We start from the raw sequence: 23,173 nt of genomic DNA, 5'->3' as shown, positions 1-23,173 counted from the left end.
ACATCGACAAACGTGCTCTATGCTATCACCTTTGGCTGCTGCTCCTCGGTCTGTTCTTTTACTCTTGGTGCTGAGGTGTTGCCCTCAGCAGGGATGGTGCTTGGAGCACTTGTGCTTGGCTCGGCTCTTCCCTCGACCACCTGCTCAGGGACTGCTGTCTGGAAGCTTGTCTGCTGAGGCTCCAGCGGACCTTCTGCTATGGGTTCCTCCATGGCTGGCTGCTGGGCAGTCTTCTCTGACATTGCTGGTAGAGCCACGCCGCTCCCAGCTAGTTGGTCTAGATTTTCGGTAGACGCCGACCTAATATATCTGAGATAAGTTCAGAAGGCAACCATAATTAATATAAATTGCAAGCTTACATCAAGGTTACAAATACTTACATGTTGGAAGCATGTAATGATGTAGCGAAGGCGCGTCTTCGGCCGTGCTTGCTCCACGTGCTGTGTGGGTGACACCTGGTCTCCCTCTACGTCCAGCACCGACGCTGGGGCTTGGTGCTCGACCCCTTCGCCGCTTGTCCTCGGCACTGCAGTGGTCGGTGATGTGAGTCCCACCAGCACGGAGGAGCCACCTTGCTCCGTTGACTCCAGTTGCCTCCTCCTCTTTTGAGGGACGAGTTGAAAGATGTCTGCATCCTCTATGTCGTCGTTCGACAAAGTCAAGATCGCCTGACGACGCTTGCTGGTCGCCGGCCGCTTACCAGCAGCTTTGGCCGCTGCCTCCTCTCCAACTCCGAGCATGGCCCAGTCCACGTCCTCGCCCCGATGCTGGTCTGGGTGGTCGGGTCAGCAACTTGCGGCCAATCTACACCAGGGGGTGGCGACACAAACACTATCGCTCTATCCTGACCATTAATCTAGGATACAAATAGGAGATCACACAGTAAGTTTCTACTACAATATGAGACTACGGGTACAAGGCAAGATGAGTTACCTTTGGGGGAGGTCGGGCGAGCTTGAAAGCGTGCTCGATGTCGCTCAATCTAACATAATTTGGATCAGCTAAGTTAAATAGCTCTCCAATTCTGGCTCTGACTTCGATCTTGTCAAGCGCCTCCTGCCTCGTCCTTGTTGGGTCTGCGCTACCTTGGTACTCGTAGTCGGGATGTACCCTCCTCTGGCAGGGCCAGATCCTTCGGCTGATGAAGTTCTCGACCACGCTAGGACCATCCCGTTTCTTCCACGGGATCATCCCAAGTATTTCTAGAGTCTATTCTAGGCGCTCGGGTTTCTTCGACCAGCTGGTCCTCTTCTCCGGAATGAACCCCACGTCGCATAGTGTGATCATGTTCGGCTCTTCACGGAATGTAGAACCACTTCTTGTACCAGTTGTCAAGCGATGTGTTCCAAGGGCAGTGCAGGTACTGGGCCTTCATCCCGTCATGGAGGTTGAGGTACACACCTCCGGCTATCTTCGAAGCCACCGCTTCCTTTCTTCCGCAGACAGAAAAGATGGCGAAAGAAGTCGAAATGGGGCTGGAAGCCGCCATATGCTTCGCAAAGATGAATGAAGGTGGAGACAAGGAGAATCGAGTTGGGATGCAGATTGCAAATCCCAATCTCGTAGTACAGACAGAGCCCCTGAAGGAAAGGGTGCACTAGGAACCCCAAAACCCCGCTTGAAGAAGTCTTCGAAAACCACAATCTCACCTGGTTGTGGATCGGGGTACCCCTCGCCCTCCGGTGCGCGCCATCCTATGAGTTCCTTGTTGTGGAGTACTCCCATGATGATGAGGTCTTCGATGGTCTGCTCGTTGCTTCTCGATTTCCACCACTCCTTCAGCCATGACTCCTGCTTTCTTCTGGGCATCACTTTTCGCCATGAATCCGGCCTTGCTGATGAAAGAGGATACGGTGGAGGATTGAGTTGGTGATGATTTTGGAGGTATTAGGGTTGGCAAGAGGAAGAAGAAGGCTGTGGTAGTGAATGGTAATGGGGTTCGGTAAAAAGTAACTTACCAATTCTATACTATATTTAACCAAGAGTTCCGCCATTTCGTCTACCCGAGATTCTTGGGAGATGTGCGCACGCGCCGCAGATGGTTGTTTTCACAACCTCGAGATCTATGCCAATATAGGCGCCTCTTCATTATCAGTGTATGCGCCTCTTCGTTACCAGTGTGAGAGGGCCCACGCTGACGCACCTCCTTACAGGTGCCAAGTGACTGTTTGCTTGAAAGGACAAGAAGGCAGTATGACGTGCTATATCCATCTACTTTTTTGACTAGACATGTCAGATTGGACTTGATAGAGTAAGAAGATAAATAAATACACCAAATAATAGTACAAGTGGCATTTGGTTCTTCGCCGCACCTCTCGTGCTCAGGGACTGTCCAGACCACTATCATGCTCGGGGACTACCCAGACCACTATCGTGCTCGGGGACTACCTAGACCACTACCGTGCTCGGGGACTGTCCAGACCACTACCATGCTCGGGGACTGCTCCGACTACTACCATGCTAGAGGACTTTTCAGATAACTACCGTGCTCGGGGACTGTTCCGACCATTGCTCGGAGACCACTCTCCTCGGCTACATGTGATTTGTACTCACATATAGTCGAGAGGCATTTATTTAGACCTTGCTACAAGGCTTATACTTCGCCTTCCAGCAAGCTTGGGGACTACATCGGTACGATGCACCTGCCGGTGCATCTCGTATTGCTTGTACGATGATTGGATTCTTAACTTCAGTGGAAATTCTTTTTAGACCCTGGCACCACGTGCCTATGTCACCTACTACCAGGCTCAGGAACTAAGTGGGCACACTTCACCTTGCGGTGAATGTGTTTATTTTATCGACCCCTACGCTTTGACTGATTGCCAGAATTACTATTGTCCAAGGGTCACTTACATTTCTTTTCAGAAATACAAGTGGGCACACTTGATAAGGAAATAAATCTTTTTCTTTTTTCTTTAGAGCACCATGCATTCTTCGGAGAACCAGAATCTTCGGCTATAATCGTGGTCTACTGCTTTCTGTTCTGACCAAAATGCTGGCACATTTGATTGGTTAATGTTTCAACCAGTTGGAGATGACATAAAGATGGATCGCATTAGTCGAAGGAGATCGAACGGCGTGTCGTAGCATAATACATGGTGCTCGGGGACTAGCTGTGGGGGTATTAACCCCTATACCCTTATGGCTATGCTTGGGCTGGCCAGGATCAGGGGGTCTAGCCCACTAGAAGACGACGCGCGGCCCGACCAATCTGTTCGGAATCCCGTGTAAGGAATCAAGGTAGATTTGGAGGTCAAGCAAGATCCTGGTCGGTTAGAATAGGAATCCTTATCCGGCCACCTATGGCAATTGTAATTGACTAGGATTAGTTTCTAGATCTGTAACCCTGCCCCCCGAACTATATAAGGCGGGCAGGGGACCCCTCTAAAAAACATCTCTCATTGATATACAGCAATACAATCAGACGCAGGACGTAGGTATTACGCCTTTATGGCGGCCGAACCTAGATAAAATCTTGTGTCTGTCTTGCGTCACCATCTTGTTTGTAGCTTGCGCATCTGTCTGCCGATAATCTACTACCTTGGGCATACCCCTAGGTAGACTGCCGACCATATTTCATCGACATAGAGGAAATCAAGGGAGGTGATATTGGTGGGAGGGAATGACACGTCCATCATCAGATCGGCACTAGCGAGGTGCTCCCACCGTCGGACCACTTCTGGTACTACCTCCTGGACCTACCTTTCGGTATCTAGAACGCGGTGGCGTCCTTCCAGCTAGAGCTAGAGCACCTCATCAGCAGCGAGGCACCACACAGCGTCATCCTCTCCAGCACAATGGGGACGGACGTCCCCTCGCTGTGCACCTTCCTTGAGATATTAATAGGTATATATAAAATTATATTATATTGTTTATACACTCTCTTTTAAAAAGCCTAAAAATTATAAAATTATATACTACTACAAATATTTTGTTGTGACATGTTATGTCGGGGGGGGGGGGGCGTTATGGCCCCCTAGCTCTGCCACTTGTCACCTCGGTGCTATAAATAGGAGGGGCCTATAACCATTCAATCTTAAGGAAGCAAGTAATCTAATACCACTTCCCCTTCCCTGGCCCCTTCCCTCTCTCCTGACCATGCGCCCGCCCACCCTCCCCCCCACCTTGTCGACAGAATATGCTCGTCAGTCCACCGAGGGGTATCCCACGATGGTAGATTTGTCGGTGGGGATGCGCGTAATCAGGAACCGGATGGTGACACAAGGCGCAGGGACAACGATTTAGACAGGTTCAGGCCGTCTGATCGACGTAATACCCTACGTCCTGTGTCTTTGGTGTATTGTATTGAATACATGATGTCGAGTAGAGGACCCCTGCCTCTCCTTATATACTCTAGAGGGGCAGGGTTACAAGTAAAGTATCCTATTTGGTACTATACAATGTCTTGTGGTGCACGCCGAGCAGCGCCGTGCACGCCTTAATCTTGTGGGCTGGGCCACCTCCGATGGTGCGGCCCATGTCTTGGGGGCCATACCCCCATAGTTAGTCCCCGAGCCTGACAGTAGGTGATGCAGTCACGTGGTGCCAGGGTCATAAAGTAGAAGACCAGCCAAGCAGGCAGCCAGTCCCCGGGCGTAGCCTCGAGATGAGAACAAGTACATTCACCGCAAGGTGAAGTGTGCCCACTTAGTCCCTGAGCCTGCTGGAAGATAAAGAATGAATCTTGTAGCAGGGTCAAAGAAGTCTGAAAGCTTGCCGACGTCGTCTGACATGCGCGTATCAAGACCCCCGACATGCTGCCTAAGATCAGCACCCTGATCCGAACAACATAGAGCAGCTTGATAGCACACCGACGAGACGTAGCAAGATTCGAGCAGCAAGGGAGTCCCCGGCGTCGCTAGCGATGTCCGAGCACCGAGGAGCAAGGAGTCCCCGGCGTCGTTGGCGATGACCGAGCACCAAGGAGCAAGGAGTCCCTAGCATCGCTGGCGATGTCCGAGCACCAAGGAGCGAGGAGTCCCCGGCGTTGCTGGTGATGTCTGAGCACCGAGGAGCGAGGAGTCCCTGGCGTCGCTGGCGATGACCGAGCACCGAGGAGCGAGGAGTCCCCAACGTCACTGGCGATGTCCGAGCACCGAGGAATGAGGAGTCCCCAGCGTCACTGGCGATGACTGAGCACCAAGGAGCGAGGAGTTCCCGGCATCGCTGGCGATGACCGAGCACCAAGGAGCGAGGAGTCCCCGTCGTCGCTGGCGATGTCCGAGCACTGAGGAGCGAGGAGTCCTTGGCGTAGACGGCGATGACCGAGCACCGAGGAGCGAGGAGTCCTCAGCGTCGCTGGTGATGACCGAGCACCGAGGAGCGAGAAGTCCCCGGCGTCGCTGGCGATTTTCGAGCACCGAGGAGCAAGGAGTCCCCGGCGTCGCTGGCGATGACCGAGCACCAAGGAGCGAGGAGTCCCTGGCGTCGTTGGCGATGTTCGAGCACTGAGGAGCGAGGAGTCCCCAGCGTAGGCGGCGAGGTCCGAGCACCGAGGAGCGAGGAGTCCTCGGCGTCGCTGGCGATGACCGAGCACCGAGGAGCGAGAAGTCCCCGGCGTCGCTGGTGATTTCCGAGCACCGAGGAGCGAGGAGTCCCCAGCGTCGCTGGCGATGACCGAGCACCGAGGAGCGAGGAGTCCCTGGCATCGTTGGCGATGTTCGAGCACCGAGGAGTGAGGAGTCCCCGGCATTGGCGGCGACATCCGAGCACCGAGGAGTCCCCGGCGTAGGCGGCGATGTTCGAGCACCGAGGAGTCCTTGGCGTAGGCAGCAAGGTCCAAGCACCGAGGAGTGCCCGACATAGGCGGCGAGGTCTGAGCACCGACGTAGCTGACAACGTCCATGCAGTGAAGTGTGCCCACTTAGTCCTCGAGCACGAAGAATCCGAGGGCTGAGGAGTAACCGGCGTCGCTGGCGATGAAGCACGAGTGACGAACAGTCTGGTCGACTGGTCGGCGGCGAAGTGAACATTGAGTAGAAATGACCGGTGAATAGTCCGATCCACTAGTCGGTGATGGAGTCCATGAACCAAGCGGTCCGACCAGTTGATCAGTGGAGAAGTCCGAGCACCAGGTGGTCCGATCACCTGGACGATGACCCTGCAATACAAACATGTAGAATGGGTAGTACATGATGTACAAATAAATAAACTCTGGAGAAAAATCAGCAATGGTGATGAAACAATGTATGCAGTTCGGCGATCAGTTGGCGTGAAATATATTTATGTTTAATATAAACCGCCCGAACAGTTAGTGTGTAGCTGAGTCTCCAGCCCTAGCTAGCCCATAGTCCATAATGTCGAGCGCGGAGCCCATGCACGTGTAGGAAGAACAGGCATGACCAAGGAGCCGCTGCCGACCACCCATAACGCAGAGCGTGGAGCCCGTAGCACATGTAGGGAGGAGCCGGAGACAGGGCCATCTCTGGAGGCGTCCGAGCATCAACGTGATTGTTCGAGGGTTCAGAAAATCGTTTGAAGAGCAAATATGGATAAAACAGTTCGGAAAAACATTATGGCGATATACGGAGATTGGAGAATATTTAGAAGAATATTAAAACGTGACTTAGCTTTAGACGGAGCGTCTGGTCGGTGACGTATGATGTTATCTGGTCGACGTTGATAGCGCGCACCTGGCGGGCGGTGAGTTGTTGGTGAAGGCGACCTCGGAGGTGGTTCCGAGATCGGATCTGCTGTCGCAGGGGCTGGTGTAGCAGCGATGAATCATCGTCGTGGACCGAGATGGATCTCCATGAGATTGACGACGAGAACGCGTTGTTGATTTGAGATCCATCTGGCTCGCCATGGATCAAGTGCACACCCCTACCTGGCGTGCCAACTGTCGACAGAATATGCTCGTTAGTCCACCGAGGGGTATCCCACGATGGTAGATTTGTCGGTGGGGATGCGCGTAATCAGGAACCGAATGGTGACACAAGGCGCAGGGACAACAATTTAGACAGGTTCGGGCCGTCTGATCGACGTAATAGCCTACGTCATGTGTCTTTGGTGTATTGTATTGAATACATGATGTCGAGTAGAGGACCCCTGCCTCTCCTTATATACTCTGGAGGGGCAGGGTTACAAGTAAAGTATCCTATTTGGTACTATACAATGTCTTGCGGTGCACGCCGAGCAGCGCTGTGCACGCCTTGATCTTGTGGGCCGGGCCACCTCCGATGGTGCGGCCCATGTCTTGGGGGCCATACCCACACACCCCCAGAGTGGGCACCATCACGCCCCCTCTGCCCACAATGTAGCACGTATCGAAGAAGCAGGAGGGGCCATCGATGGAGACATGGCCAAGATCGGCTACCGCGGTGCGGAAGGAGTCAGGGATGCGATGTACACTGGGAGGGCAGGCCGTGTCACGGTGGTGCCAGAGTCTAGGATGACGCCACGACGACCCGTGTATGGGTCTAGCTGGAGGTCACGCTTAGTCACACCTGGCACGCGCGTGCCGCCCATGCTGAGGCCGATAAGCCGCACATAGTAGAATGTGCCCATGTTCGGGTTCCATACCGTGGGGGGTGAAGGACGCTGGCGGGGAGGTCTGCATGGCACCGGCAACGAAGGTGAGGGTGGAGGAGTGGGAGCCGGGGCTTGACAAGAAGTCAAGGAGATAGTAGGAGAAGCTCGTGGCATTGTAGCCGAGAGCAGCAATCTGGCTCAAGCACGATATTTGGCCACGGCCAAGGCCCAGGATCCCCATGGCCGATCGACAGGTGTGGAACCTGGACGCCGCCCGTGAAGGTCATCATCTCCTTGATGAAGTCTCCCACCGTCGTAGAGCGATCCCCGCAGCCCACGGCATAGACGCACGTCATGCGCTTCGCGTCGCCACCACCGTATCGTCCCAACGCTTGGCAATCTGGCACGTTGTATACCCCATTTTGCAGTATGACGTCGAGTGCCGCGGGTCGAACATGGGCTCGGACTATGGGTATCACCGCCGGCATGGCTGGCACGGCAGCCACGTGACGTGGTTGCCCGTGTCTAGTGCCAGCAGTGCCTCGACGCCCGGCGTGCCCACCGCGATCTTGGCGATGTATGTTGGCTTCGCCAAGGAACCACTCAAACATGTAGAGTAGAAGCTACTTTTGATCCTTCTGCTCTGGATCCAACAATGGTTCCTGTGGAGGAGCTGTTGGAGTAGGAGCCATGGCAAACATGCACTTAGTTTTGTTCAAAGTCAGACTTGCTTATCTTTACTAACAACATTTATTGATAACAATACAAATAAACATTTACAAAATTAAATATATTAATTAGATAAGCCAAGGAAAAAAATATTTGGGTAGTGCATTTAATGATATTGTACGTGTTAATATGTTTTTATATAAACTTAGTCAAAAGTTGAGAAGTTTGAGCGGCAACAAAATAACTGTATATTGTATAAATTATAAAAGGTCAGTTACGAGTCGCTTGCTTCGATCAGAAGTGACCTTGAGTTTTGCTAAGGCCGCAGGGGTTGGTGGTTACATATGAGAAGGGAAAAGGAGCTAGCGAGATGGTTGCTTTGATCAGTAGATTAAGAGCATCTCAAAAAGTCTTTCTAAAACTTATTGTCTAAACCATCATAAGAAAATCATTTGAACAAGAAAATCGTTTTCCACGCTTGAGGGAGCTAAACTCGTTGTCCATCTTTAGCTAGAGAGAGAATTTCAGAATAGAGGACAGCTATATTTGGATATTCAATGAGAGAGAAATAGTTTTTTAAATAATATTTTTTAATGAATAATTACAAATCTAGAAGCTATTATATAAAAATTTTGAGATATGGTACCCCGCCGGGCTCCCAGACTGGGGAAATGTCGCAGCTTTAGGATAGGGATCCTATGGGGCTTCTGGTGCAAATCTAGATGCAATTTTGCATGAGAAACTTAAGATAGTGTTGATTTAGATGCAAAAATAAGCTCAAATTTAGAAAAAGTTTTTTTTATTATGATTTCAATAAAATTATTGGAGTTTTGCTATTTATTTCTCCATGCACGTAAACTATATACTGTAGCTAGATTTTCGGTTGCGTGCGCGTTCATACCCATACAAGTTGGTTGTCAAGTGGCTTATCGACAGAGTTAGCCACAAAAATCTACATCATGCATCCATGGCACTTTCCAATTGGCAATTTGGCAGCATTTTGAACAACACTGCTGGTTTGTAGTGTCAACCGACAGTGACTGTTGCTTCAAGAGTGTTAGTTCTTGGCTCAAGCCAGCAGTGTTGAGCAAGCCTATACTGTCGGTTCATGGATCAAACCAGCAGTGTTCTCGTAACTATCAGTGTCGGTTCATGGTTCAAGCCGACAGTGTTGAGCAAGCCAACACTGTCGGTTCATGGTTCAAACCGGCAGTGTTGTAAATATCAGTGTCAGTTCATGGATCAAACCGACAGTGTTCTCGTAACTATCAGTGTCGGTTCATGGTTCAAGCCGGCAGTGTTGAGCAATCCAACACTATCGGTTTCCTTCTAACCGACAGTGATGGTTACGACAACACTGTCGGTTTGTTGCTAACCGGCGGTGATGGCCCGTTCGTATTTTATTGTTTTATAATTTATTTTAATTTATATTTTTTCGTGGAATCGGGTTTCGCTTTATATATGCGACGTAGACGACAGGTCCATCAATATTAAACATTACAAATGTTACGATTACAATTCAAATGTTCTTATCCACATCTCGATCCTTCAAAATAAAAAAGAAATGTTCTTGGACTTCACACATGCTTCTCGGACTTCCTACAATAATCTGGTGAGCCGCTCTGGGCCATACTGGTCCTTGTACCTCACGGATTGTGCAATGGAAAATACTCCATCTTTTTCCAATACCTCGGCTAAGATAAATTTTCCTAGCGACGATTGTAGTGCGACGATCTCCGTGTCTAGCAGCCTTTCATGCTTAAATTTCTTGCGCTGTCGTTCAAAAAAGATGATATCCAAAGAGGAACAGTAAATCATTTTGTTGAATTATTAACAGACATAAATGAAATGGAGATTATACACACCAACTTATCGGCTTCTTCCGATTTCCCGCCGATGTAGCGAAGCATTGCCCACATTACATAAAACCCACATTCATTGTTTCCCGTCGGCTGTGATAGGTACTTCCTCTCCATTTCGACAACCTTGAATGGGACCGGCGTCCCACCGATATATCTTCTTCGGACAATGAGCAACATTAGAAAGCGGTATGTGTGACAAGAAAATAATAGTTATTAGGATCACTTACTAATTCAGCACTGCCACCAGTGCATCCAGATGATGAAATGGTTTTTTTCTTCGAGTCCCACACCTCGATCAGATTTTTGGCAAGATTGACACAAATGAAGACGAAATGGTTGCTGCAATCACGGAATCCTAATTATCGAATAATCTTAATGAAAAAAGAAGCATAAAATTAAAAGCCAAAACCACATACTCGCAGTTGTTGGCTAGAAGTATGTGGATTTTCTTCTTTATCGTGAATTCAACGAAAACAACAATCAATCTCTGTTTCAGGTATTTCATGTCACATCCATAGAAGCCTAGACATGTCCTCTCATTGACTCGGAAGGGGTCTAAGAAGCCTATGTAATCCCATTTGCTTTTTACAATGCAAAATTTTGATATACACCTACATAAAATCATGGAAAGTGCTCAAAAGTTAACAATTTGTCTCAAGAGAGTAGTTAATTGTAATATCGTGCGTGTAGGGTACTTACATAGTCCACAGCATCAACATTTGAACATCAAGATCGCGTTTCTGGTATAGCTGGAACAAGCACTCCCACTCGGCATCGAACTTCTCTTCTTCGGGATAATGGAAAACATGTGGCGAACGGATAATAACCTCAAAACCAAAGTCGTCCGTCTCTGTTGCTTGAGCCATGGCGCATATATGTTGTTAGATTTTTATACTCGTCATCGGGAACCAAAAGATTGCCCCTTTCATACTTCATTACCAGTGTTCCCGTCCCTTGTACATCATAATAGATGTTCACGGCCTCTTCCATGGTTAATCCTAGGTTGTCTTCGACGTACTTCTGTATGTTCCTTAAATCTTTATTGTGTATTTCTTCGTCTCTTGTTGTAGCATATTTATTCTGTGTTTGCCTTTTCAATTCGGAATTCAACATATACGAAGGCAGTGAGGCATAGAGATTGAAGAAACTAACATAATCTTCCTTCGAGATGTGTGCTATAAATTTTTCTTTCATCAAGGTGGTAACGCTACCACTGAACGGCCTTTTTCTTTTCTGTTGGTCCACTTTGGGAGCACTAGCGACTGAATCCAAGGACCTTTTCTGCGATAGCGAGGATGTCCTTGATCTTGTTTTGGGCTGAGGTGGAGGATGACGACAAGAATTCTATTTTCTCGGCGCTGATGAAGATGGAGGAGGGGGAGGAGGAGGAGGAGGAGGAGTCTCTTTTCTCGAGTCTGATGAAGATGGAGTCAGACAAGGAGGAATAGAAGGAGACCTCTGTCTTCTCGGGGGTGATGGCTCCGGATGAGGAGGGGAGTGGTCTCTGTTGGGAGATGGTGAGTGATCATTGGGGGTGGGTGAAGACTCGCAGTCGTCCTCATCATCAGAGGACAATTGATGGTCAAGCTTAATGAAGCGCTTGCGGCAGGCCACTTGAGAGCCCTTGTTTTGACCAAGTTTCGGCCTGTCTTCCGCTAAGGGGTACTCAATGGGTATCTTGTTAAACTTCTTATCAAGTATTCTATCAAGGGTGATGCGAGTGTACCCCAGTGGAATTGGGCGGCCATTAATTGTCCCGTCTCCCGTAGGCCAGGCCTGGCCGAGCACCACCTTGTCCTTTGTCCATTCCCGACGGATGTACAACCTGACATTGATGGGTTTAGTGATGTCGTCCATCAGATGAGGCAGATTCGCCTCTTCTTCGTCGAGCGGGGTCGATCCGCAGCTGCTCTGACCCCTAAACTGTGGGCTAAATGCACTAGGAGTAGGGTTTTGTCGTGCTACTGACCCCTTGGATAGCAAAATTTGCTTGACTCGTGCTTCAATGGTCGCCTCAATCCGTGCTTCCATTCTGTCTTCTATCTCTTTTAGTCTCCTCAAATACTCTGCCTCATGTTCCGCTCTACCCCTCGAGCGGCTTCGGTAAGTGTTAGATTCTTGGGGGAACGCTAGTTTCCAAGGAACAACACCGGTTCCTCTAGTGCGACCAGGGTGCTCCTTGGTTCTGAGTGCTTGGGTGAGCATGTCTTTCTCCTTGTTAGAAGTGCGAGTCCCTTGCCTCACCTCCTCAGATACCTGGGAGATCCTCTAGATGAGTTCACTCATGGGTTGATTTGAGGAGCTAAAGCTCCCGTCCTCGGTGTGCCGTACATTTCTCCCCATATAGTATAATACCGATCTGGGCTCCCAATCGGCGGTCTCAACCTGAATGCCTTCCTCAGCAAGGCGATCCATCTTTTGAAGTTCTGCTTCAAATTCTGGCATCTTTTTGGCGTAGCCATGAGAGCCGAGATGATGAGGATTCGTCGCTTTCTGTGAACTTTCCTTATTCTTCCTGCTCAGTTCTAAGTACACCTTGAATAACCTGTATTCCTTGAAATTCTGCCAGAAGTCCTTCTGCTTGCTAAACTATCCACCATCAAAATCTGGCTCTTTATTTTGGAGGACAAAATTCTTGTACAATGTCCCCTTGAATTTCTTGAAGCATGTCCCCATGATTTCTTTTTCTTTTTTCTTGACTAACTCCCTGTCATACTCGACTGTGAAAGTGAAATACTCTAGGATCTTGACATCCCATATGTAATCCTTCTCGCTTTCGAGAACCCTCCACCGGTCATCATCTTTCCCAATCCACTTCCTGTACTTAATCGAGATGAAGTCCCTAACAAGTAACCCAAGGATAGTCTTGTATTTGGTCAAAGCTATAGGTGGTGAGAGTGGATCCCCGAATTCATCGAACTCAGTAATGTGCCAGTGTGCATTCCTACCAACAGGAATCTTTGACATGCCTCGCTTGGATCTGGCTTTCCTGCTACCCGAACCCTCTGGCTCCTCGGCCGGCGGAGGCTCCTGCTAGAGACACTAAGTAAGCTATGACCCTCAATTGATTAGCGTGTGTGGCTACATAGTGACATGATACCAAAGTTACCTGGCCATCTTGGTCATTTTGACCTAGATCGAGCAGGCCGGACGGGGTCCATGGCTACTCGTTCTCACTGACCTGATAGACACCGTCACCGTTTGTTGGATTATGTGGCTCTCCCGTCCCAGCGATATCAGTCGCTTCTTGTTGCCGATCAGTTCTTCAGCGACGGGGTAACATGCGATGATGAGTCATGGCTGTGACACGATCATGGTTAGTTTTGGCGACGGACAACTACTAATAGCATATGTTCATATATATATATAATATGTTTAATGCAAAGTCTATAGTCCACATACAACAAAGTCAAATAATAGCATATGTTCATTTAGAACAAATTCATTGTTTGATTGACCACATACAACAAAGTCCACCTACTCTTCTATGAAACTAAGCCTACATCAACTTCCAAATAAGAAAAGCGATGACCATAGCCATAAATAAAAGCATGACATCTTTCCAAGACCAAGGAGCAATTCTCCTAATCTTCACATCTCTGGCGGGTGGCTTCTCTTTGATCTCCAGTGCCAGCGGATGGCCATGGTTTGCATTCATTAGACCATAGTAGGCCGGTTGCCCATGGTTTGCAAGGTAGGCCAGATGACTATAGTAGGCCCTCAAAGCTTCAGCTTCTGTGTTTTTTGTGTGTAAATTACCAGGGTAGCGATTGACTTGAGCATAGCAATCTTCCTAGGTTCAATAAATCCCAGGCATGTGACCAACATGCACTACATACCATGCCATGGTTGCGTATACATTTAAGTAAATTAGGTTGCCATTCAAACATGATGTATTCTTATACAATTTAATATATTTACGAATAACACACGACCATTGCATAGATAGGAGTGTTTGGAAAATAGCTATTCGCGTGCCTTAGTAATAGTTGTTAGATGTAGGAAAGATATAAAAAATATTTTTTATTCATTAAAAACCAAATGATGATTTAGAGAGTTAGTTTAAGACTTTTGGATATACTCCTAGAGATGTCTAAGAGTCTTCAGTCTCACTATAAATCCCCCAACCATCGGCGTGAGGTTCTTTCACAAGTATCAGTGCAGGTAAGCATCTTTCCAATTTAGTGATACTTTGATCTAAAACTTACTTGGTTGGTAGGGGCAAATATGCATCTCATACTATCCTAGGAAAGTGACATGCAAAAACTCAAAATAAGATAGGATTGTTGGAAAATATTCCCAGTTTAATGCACAAGGCTACATAACTATGTATTACTTGTAATCTTGCAAAAGTTAATAATTATGCATCTTTATGCTGATAGCATGGAGAATTCCATGACAAGTTTGGACATATATTAGTTCTATAGGTCTAAAGTATATATACTCCATCCTCACATCCAAAAACATTGAGCATTGGTGGCACAGTTCCAAAAACATTGTGTACCTGCCTGATGGGAGCGCAGTTGCAATTGCAAGCTACGAGGTGAGGCTAGCCATTGGTTTCACATATATATCCGGTCAAGCTCCAATGATGCACAAGATGGTTTCACAGAGAAAACATAAGTTTGTTTCACAGAGAAAATGCAAGTACTCCAAAAATAAACTACCATTAACGTTCAGAGAACAATTTCTATCAAGTATTATGAGTCCATGCTATGTTTATCCTGGTAACCAAAAATAAAATTACGCTTTTGTTCTTATCAGTATACTGATCAATAGAGCTGAGCAACGTCCTACTAAGTAACAATGTACTACTTACTAGCAATGCGTCTAGAAACACAAAGAAATAGATAGCACACACTGTGTGGCAAACCTAGGTTCTAGCATTCACAGTTGCATGATCAAACTGTATGATAGCACACACTGCATGATCAAACTGATTCAAGTAAGCAGCTGTGGGACATTTCATCAAACACATAGCGGGTAGTGAGCCACGCACTCACCGTGTGGGGGGGGAGTAGCTGTCTACGCGCTCCTGAAGGCCTCGATGGTGGGATGGACGACGCGGTGCTCCGGATGGCATGGTGCTTCGGCTTGGCACGGATGACGCGGTGCTCCGGCTTGGGTCGGTGGATGGCGTGGGGCGGTGCTCCGGTGTGGGGCGCTACTTCAACGTGGGGCGGTGCTCCGGCGTGGGGTAGTGCTCCGGTATGGGGCGGTGCTCCGGCGTGGGGTGGTGGACGGCGTGGGGCGGTGCTCCGGCAGTGCGGGGGGAGGGGATGGCGCAGGGTTGAAATGAATTGGGATAATTTCAACCCGCGCCACTTTTATAGCAATAGCTCATCACTGCCGGTTCTGCTTGTAAACCGATAGTGATGGGGCACATCACTGCCGGGTCACTCCCCAAATCGGCAGTGATGTGTTGTAGCAGTTAGGTGTTAAGTTAGGTGTTAAGTAGGATAAGTTTTCATTTTCTTTCGAACTCCTCCTACTGGCACAATGGTTAAGACCCCTCAACTTAGCCCCCAAGACCCATGTTCGAGTCCCAGGTGGCCCAAATTTTTTTGTTCTATTTTATAAATTATTAATTTATTTCGGGAAATAGCTCATCACTACCGGTTTTGCTTACAAATCGACAGTGATGGTGTACATCACTGCCGGGTCATTTCCCAAACCGGCAGTGATGTTGTGTAGCAGTTAGGTTTAACTTAGGTGTTAAGTAGGATAAGTTTTTGTTTTCTTTCGAACTCCTCCTACTGGCGCAATGGTTAAGACCCCTCAACTTAGCCCCCGAGTCCTGTGTTCGAGTCCCAGGCAGCCTAGTTTTTTTGGTTTAATTTTATAATTTATTAAGCGGTCTAAAGGTCAAAAAGATAAAATAAATGTGTTGCATCCCTGAATTGAACCGAAGCCTACAAGTTCTAGAGTAGCGGACAAACCATTGAGCTATCACCTAATTTCGGAAAGTTTGAAGGAATTTATTCCTTTGAGTGATTATCTGTCCCTGCTTTGCGCATAGGCCCTTCAACTCCCCGGCCACGCTGGTTGAGCGGTTCCCATATGAACAACTGCTGTTTTAATTACCCGATCCATGAAGCGCGGTTCCCATGAAGAGCCCTTCAGTTCCCCATGAAGAGACGCCGCATTTACCCATCCATCAGCTGCTCGCGCCGGTTCCCAAATGTAGGTGCGCTCCATCATCCAAGGGGTGTGAGTTATTGCACTGTGATCAGTTCCACCATCGACATGCCTTTATAAGCCAGGCCCCCATGCACACAGTCGCCCGCCACACCACCGCTCATCAAGAAAGCGAAGCACCGCCCTTCCCACTCACACCTCGCCCTGGCCCTCGACCCGCCGCCATGCACAATGCCTCACCGCTTGAAGACAACATGGTCGAAGCTGAACCCATCGTCCCCACATCACCCCCGATGCCTCCACCGACGTCGTCGTCTGAATCGGACCTCGAGGTGAACCTCGAGGATGATCTGGACCGTGAGACCGCATCGGAGGAGGAACCAGAACCTCTTTCGGTGGAGGAGGTCGTCTTCAACTCGTTGGAGACAGCTCGGAAGGAGGAGGAGGACCGGCACCTCCGTGCCATCACACAGAAGGAGACCGACGACTGCATCCTAAAGCGCGTCATCGAGATCTCCAAGGAGGAGGAGCGTCGCCGCGAGGAGGAGGAGAAGCGCCACCGCGAGGAGGAGCGCCACCGCTAGGAGGAGACCGAGCGGCGTCTCACGATGGACGTGGAACAGCGCTGGCGCAGGGCTAAGCAAAAGAAGCGCGAAGAGGACCGGCAGCAGGGGGACAACGCATGCGGCAGCACCGGCAGTAATTAGTAGCACTACTGATTAATCAATGCCTTAGGTTGATGTACTAATTTACTAGTGCTGAAAAAATCGTGTCATCGAATCCTTTGTTTGATCATCATCACCTTGGGTTGATACTTTGCATTGCATATGACCTCTCATTTTATTTGCTTACATATTGGATGTTGCATTTTGTATGACCTCGTTTTGCTTACCTCATTGTCACGAAGACCGTAGTATATGATATGCTACGTACCGGAGATCGAGGGGGCCAACAAGACTGTTGCTCTTCTAGATAATACCGTGTTGCAACATGTCTGTCATCTGTCACATCACTGTCGGGCCATTCTTTAAACCGACAGTGATTTCTATGTGTGGTTACACCATAAGTAAATTATCTTTTCTACATCTTTCGAACACCTCCTACTGGCTCAACGGTTAAGACCCCGTAACTTAGCCCCCGATACCCGTGTTCGAATCCCAGGCGGCCCAATTTTTTTGGTTTACTTTTATAATTTATTAAGCGATCTAAAGGTCAAAACGATAAAATAAATAAACCATAGCACACATCCTATACTAGTGCAGTGGTTAACTGTCTGAACTCTGTAGCCCGAGACCCGAGCTCGAACCCGAGGGCTGACATAATTTTTTTTAATTTTTTATATATCACTGCCGGTTTTTAAAATAAACCGACAGTGATAACAAGCATCACTGTCAGTTTCTTCTCATTACTATCGGTTTCTTGAAACCGACAGTGATGTTTATATATTAAAAAAATTCTTTTATATACTGAATAAATAGAAGCATATGTATTCCTATGTCGAAATGGCTTGAATTTTTTTTGACAAGCGTGTACACCCAAATTAAGATACCACACAGGATCTTAGGTTTTTCTAATCTTTTTTTATTAATTATATTTTTCTGTGTGCTGAATGAGACAAAAGAGGGTGAATTTTATCTTGGACCCAATAGATTTTTTCATCCACCTCCACAAAATTCTTATCCATAGGGCACATTAGAGCCTGTGTAAAAGTTTGGCACCATTCCAGATTTTTTCGTGGGTAGACTCAGTTCAACCTATAGTTAAACGGTCTCGTCGCGCGAAAATTCAATTAAACCTCAGAAAGTAGCAAACCTTCTTCGGAAAATCCCAAACTAGGTGTTTCCTTCACATGTGGCACATGAAAGCCTGAGAAAAAGTTTGAGACCAATACGACACCGAAATTCCTATAAACCTTAGAAACCTTGATAACCTATGTGTATAGTCATGGTTCGATGAAAGGGCACATGTACCTCTGTAAAGCATGTATACTCCGCCTATGTTTTTTTGGCAAGTATGTACACCCAAATTAAGACCCTACACAAGATCTTAGGTTTTTCTGTTTATTTTTTTATTTATTATATTTTTCTCTGTGCCAAATGAGACAAAAGAGGGTGAATTTCATCTTGGACCCAATAGATTTTTTCATCCATCTCCACAAAATTCTTATCCCTAGGGCACATTAGAGCCTGCGTAAAAGTTTGGCACCATTCCGGATCTTTTTATGGGTAGACTCAGTTCAACCTATAATTAAACGGTCTCGTCGTGCGGAAATTCAATTAAACCTCAGAAAGTAGCAAACCTTCTCTGGAAAATCCCAAACTTGGTGTTTCCTTCACATGTGGCACGTGCAAGACTGAGAAAAAGTTTGAGACCAATACGACACCAGAATGCCTATGAATCACAGAAACCTTGATAATCTATGTGTATAGTCATGGTTCGATGAAAGGGCACATATACCTATGTGAAGCATGTATACTCCGCCTATGTTGAAATGGCTTGAAATTTTTTTGGCAAGCATGTACGCCCAAATTAAAGACCCCACACAGTATCTTAGGTTTTTCTGTTTATTTTTTATTTATTATATTTTTCTCTGTGCCAAATGAGACAAAAGAGGGTGAATTTCATCTTGGATCCAATAGATTTTTTCATCCACCTCCACAAAATTCTTATCCCTAGGGCACATTAGAGCCTGTGTAAAAGTTTGGCACCATTCTGAATCTTTTCGTGGGTAGATTCAGTTCGACCTATAATTAAACGGTCTCGTCGCGCGGAAATTCAATTAAACCTCATAAAGTAGCAAACCATCTCCGGAAAATCCCAAACTTGGTGTTTCCTTCACACGTGGCACGTGCAAGCTTGAGAAAAAGTTTGAGACCAATACGACACCGGAATGCCTATGAACCACAGAAACATTGATAACCTATATGTATAGTCATAGTTCGATTAAAGGGCACATGTACCTCTGTGAAGCATGTATACTCCGCCTATGTTGAAATGACTTGAATTTTTTTTGGCAAGCATGTACACCCAAATTAAGACCCCACACATGATCTTAGGTTTTTCTGTTCATTTTTTATTTATTATATTTTCTCTGTGTCAAATGAGACAAAAGAGGGTGAATTTCATCTTGGACCCAATAGATTTTTTCATCCACCTCCACAAAATTCTTATCCCTAGGGAACATTAGAGCCTGTGTAAAAGTTTGGCACCATTCCGGATCTTTTCGTGGGTAGACTCAGTTCAACCTATAATTAAACGGTCTCGTTGCGCAGAAATTTAATTAAACCTCAGAAAGTAGCAAACCATCTCCGGAAAATCCCAAACTTGGTGTTCCCTTCACACATGGCATGTGCAAGCCTGAGAATAATTTTGAGACAAATACGACACTAGAATGTTACATGAATTACATGCATGACAATAATTAAACACACAAAGCCGTACATATTAAAATTAGAACCCAATTAAACTACGACCTTGAAAACCTAGCTAAATAAACATTAATTACTATCGGAATCACTGCCGGGATCGATCTGGCCACACACACTAACATGCCTCTGTAGCCATATATGGTAATTGATGTCACGGATTATGTATCCGCTTGTATCGATGAAGTCCAATGCCCTAATGAGTGCACTCTCTCGTGCCTCACAATACCGAAAGAATGGTCGGCCATAGATGTAACCTACTAAACGACCACTGCCCCTGTTAGTAATCCTTATGCAGTATGGGCGTCCTTCTATAGTGAGCTGGCCGAGGTTTTCATTGCAGAAGTCCTAATCGTACCCGAGTTGCTCTATAGCTTGGTCTAGAATGGCCCACAAGCCACATGCAGCATAGGTAAGGTCCTGTAGCGCAATCTGCATGTGGAGAAAAAGAAAAAAAATTAGAGAATGTTATTACAATAATAAACAACAAATAACCACGACTTAGGTATAAGTGACCATTTTACCACATCCGCATGGTTGTAGCTCGCAAACCATTTGCTTGCTTGCAGGACGGGGATATCATCAGCATTCAAAGCAAGTGCCTTGAAGTGCGAGAAATCAAGCACATCATAGCAAATACGTCGAAGTACCTCTAAACAAATGCGCACGGCATTTAATTGGGCGCTTATCACGTCCGGGCTCTGTATTCCTGTCCCATGGATATGGTTTCGATGATTTGAACCCCTCACAGGGATGAAAAAACTGAGTTCACACGTCCATAGCCGACCACTTGCATTAGATGCCGTATTCTCGATGATGTTCGAGATAAAGAACAAGCTAAGTGCTGTTCGCGGCCAATCTATTGGGGATATAGTCTGCGACATATATGCATGCAACAATGATATTAAACTAATTACAGTTATTTGTTAGCATCAAAAAACAAAAGATGTTGGAAAATATTTCATACAATAGCTAGAACAGGGAACCGTGGAATGGCCACATTAGGAGCGAATGGCTCATCGCCAGGGTGGAAACCTGGTTCTTGTGGTGGGGGAGGTCCGTTGTTCATACCACCTAATCGATAAAATGCAAAAAAAAATATGAACATAAAATATATGCACAAAAAATTCTTCCCAGTAAAATGTGGCAACATAATTAAATATAGATTGAATGCAAGGAATAAGAATATATATAAATGTAGAATGCAAAGAAACATGAATATAAATATAGATCAAATGAATATAGATAGAATATTGGAGAAGACAACATATCAATACTATTGAAAAATGCAGGAGCCATGACCAAATCACGTAGAGAGAGAGAGTGGATGTCTTGAGAAGTGAGAGTGAAATGTGAGAAATGAGACTGAGAGAGTTCGTGGGTGGGTGGGATCGATGTATGTGGCCGGCAGTTTGTTTTATGAGTTTTATATAGGGGGGCATGGACATCACTGTCGGTTTTTAAATAGAACCGCTAGTGAAAGTTACTATCACCGCCGGTTTTTAAAATAGAACCGACAATGAAGGTGACTATCACTGCCAGTTTCTAAATAGAACTGATAGTGAAGGTGCATATATGTGAAGGATATATTTATTTATATACTACAGTGGGAAAGTTTTAACAACAACGATATATTTATTTAGATAGTAATGAAATACATAAAAAATTACAAAAAATTAGAAATAAGTTACATATACGATAACAAAGACCTTACACTAAAATTCTATATACGATAACAAAGACCTATTTGCATACAGGTCAATGTTACCATTAATGTGTATCAACACATTATAATTTAACCACCTCAGTAGCATTCGTCTAGCACCAACTAGGGTCAAACAACAGCACCGAGATGGTCTACAAGCTATACCAGTTGGAAATGATAAGTGGCATCGATGAATCCATGCCTCTGCTGTACATGTCCTTTTTCTTGGTACAGTCCAGAGCACATTGGATTCAGCTCGGCACCACAGCGGATGGCTCTGTGAACCTCGTGGCATCTCCAATCTTCGGCGTTGCTCTATCTTCAGTATCATTCTTCTAGTACCTCATGTGTGCACCATTTTGGTGGACTACGATGCATAACGATATATGTGGTTTGTTGTGAGAGGAAAACATTGTACTGATAAGGCCTGGCTGAAACCAACATGCATGGAGAGGCTAGCTCCTGGCCGAGGGCCATTTTATAGGGGCTAGCAGTCGTGGTATATTTTTATTTCTGAACTAAAGTTGTCGGGGTTGGTGGGAGCAATGTTCCAACTGTTATGGTTATGGGAGCACTGTTGGCATGTGAGGAACATCTATATATCACTGTCGGTTTTAGTTAAAAAACCAACAGTGAATGGGGCCTTCTGTGTCGGTTTGAGCAACCGACTGTGATAGAAATGGTCACTGCCGGTTTTAAAACCAAAACCGGCAGTGAAGGGCTCTGCCGCCAACTTTAGGTAAAAAAATATAAAAAAACAGTGTCGATTTAGAGCCTGCCATTGCCTGAGATTCGAGCGCGGGTCACGGGGTTGAGAGTGCGCAGCCTTAACCGCTGAGTTAGGATAGGGAGTTCGGTTAGAATGGTTTTATTTTTTCTTTTATCCCATTGTAATGCACTACTAAATAATAAATGCAAAATCAAAAAAGTTTGGCCTGGCTGGGATTCGAGCGCGGGTCTCAGAGTACAGAGTGCGCGGCCTTAACCGCTGAGCTAGGGAGTTCACTTATTTTGCTTTTCTTTCTTTATTTATTAATAGAAATAATGCTGTTATTTTATATTCTAAAATAACACAAAAATTTGTGTCTTGATTATTTAATTCTATGATAATGAATTAATGGTATATAATTATCAAATAATAGTGTTTGTGAACATCATCTTAATATTTGATTACATAGTCAATAATTAAATTATAGAGATGCGCACAAAATATAAATTAAATATTCAGTGTGAATTACTGATACAACATCTGCATAATGATTACATAGTTAACAATAATCTAACTATCTTTAGGTTCATCAACAATGAGGGCCTCATTGTGATCAATTCGTACGTAAGTAGGTTCGTCACCCTCTCGAAGGATAGGTAGGGGTACGTTCGCCCTGAATGGAGGCATTTCCTGATAGCCCCTGTAGTCTTCTTCGTCCGTCACTCCATCAACACCCACAATCTTCCTTTTCCCTTCTAGGACTACTTTTAGCCTTCCTTTTGTCTTGTTGTCCCTTGGATAGAAGACTTGCATAACATCTCTTGCAAGGACGAAGGGGTCGTCTCTGTATGCGGTCTTGGTGAGATCAATGGTAGTGATAATCAAGCAATGTAGCCATCAAAACGAAGCTAATTAAGCAACAAAATCAAAGGAGTCGATGTTTGTTACTAACCTTAAAGCAAAAAGATGAAGCCATTCTTCAAATTCCAAGCACTAGCTTCATAGTGAAGAGCAGCCGCAACAATGGAGGGAAGGGTCCAAACGCGTGCCTCTGTTCTTGGGATGGAAGAGAGGAGAAAGGAGAGGACGGCTATAGCCTTTTTGTGTTGTAGGCTTATCACCGCCGGTTCTTGGCTAGATCCGACAATGATAGAGCCCTATCACTATCGGCTCTTGGCTTAAACCGGCAGTGATG

At 46.3% G+C, this 23,173-nt stretch overlaps 1 pseudogene; it reads right to left on the bottom strand.

The window, feature by feature from the left end:
• Positions 1 to 17: 17 nt before the first annotated feature.
• Positions 18 to 16,199, bottom strand: LOC136507812 (aspartyl protease family protein 2-like; annotated as a pseudogene).
• Between the last annotated feature and the right edge of the window lie 6,974 nt (positions 16,200 to 23,173).

The sequence above is a fragment of the Miscanthus floridulus genome, chromosome 15 (genome assembly GCF_019320115.1).
Source record: "Miscanthus floridulus cultivar M001 chromosome 15, ASM1932011v1, whole genome shotgun sequence".
In the NCBI taxonomy this organism is placed as follows: domain Eukaryota; kingdom Viridiplantae; phylum Streptophyta; class Magnoliopsida; order Poales; family Poaceae; genus Miscanthus; species Miscanthus floridulus.
This window is presented reverse-complemented; position numbering and strand designations above follow the sequence as displayed.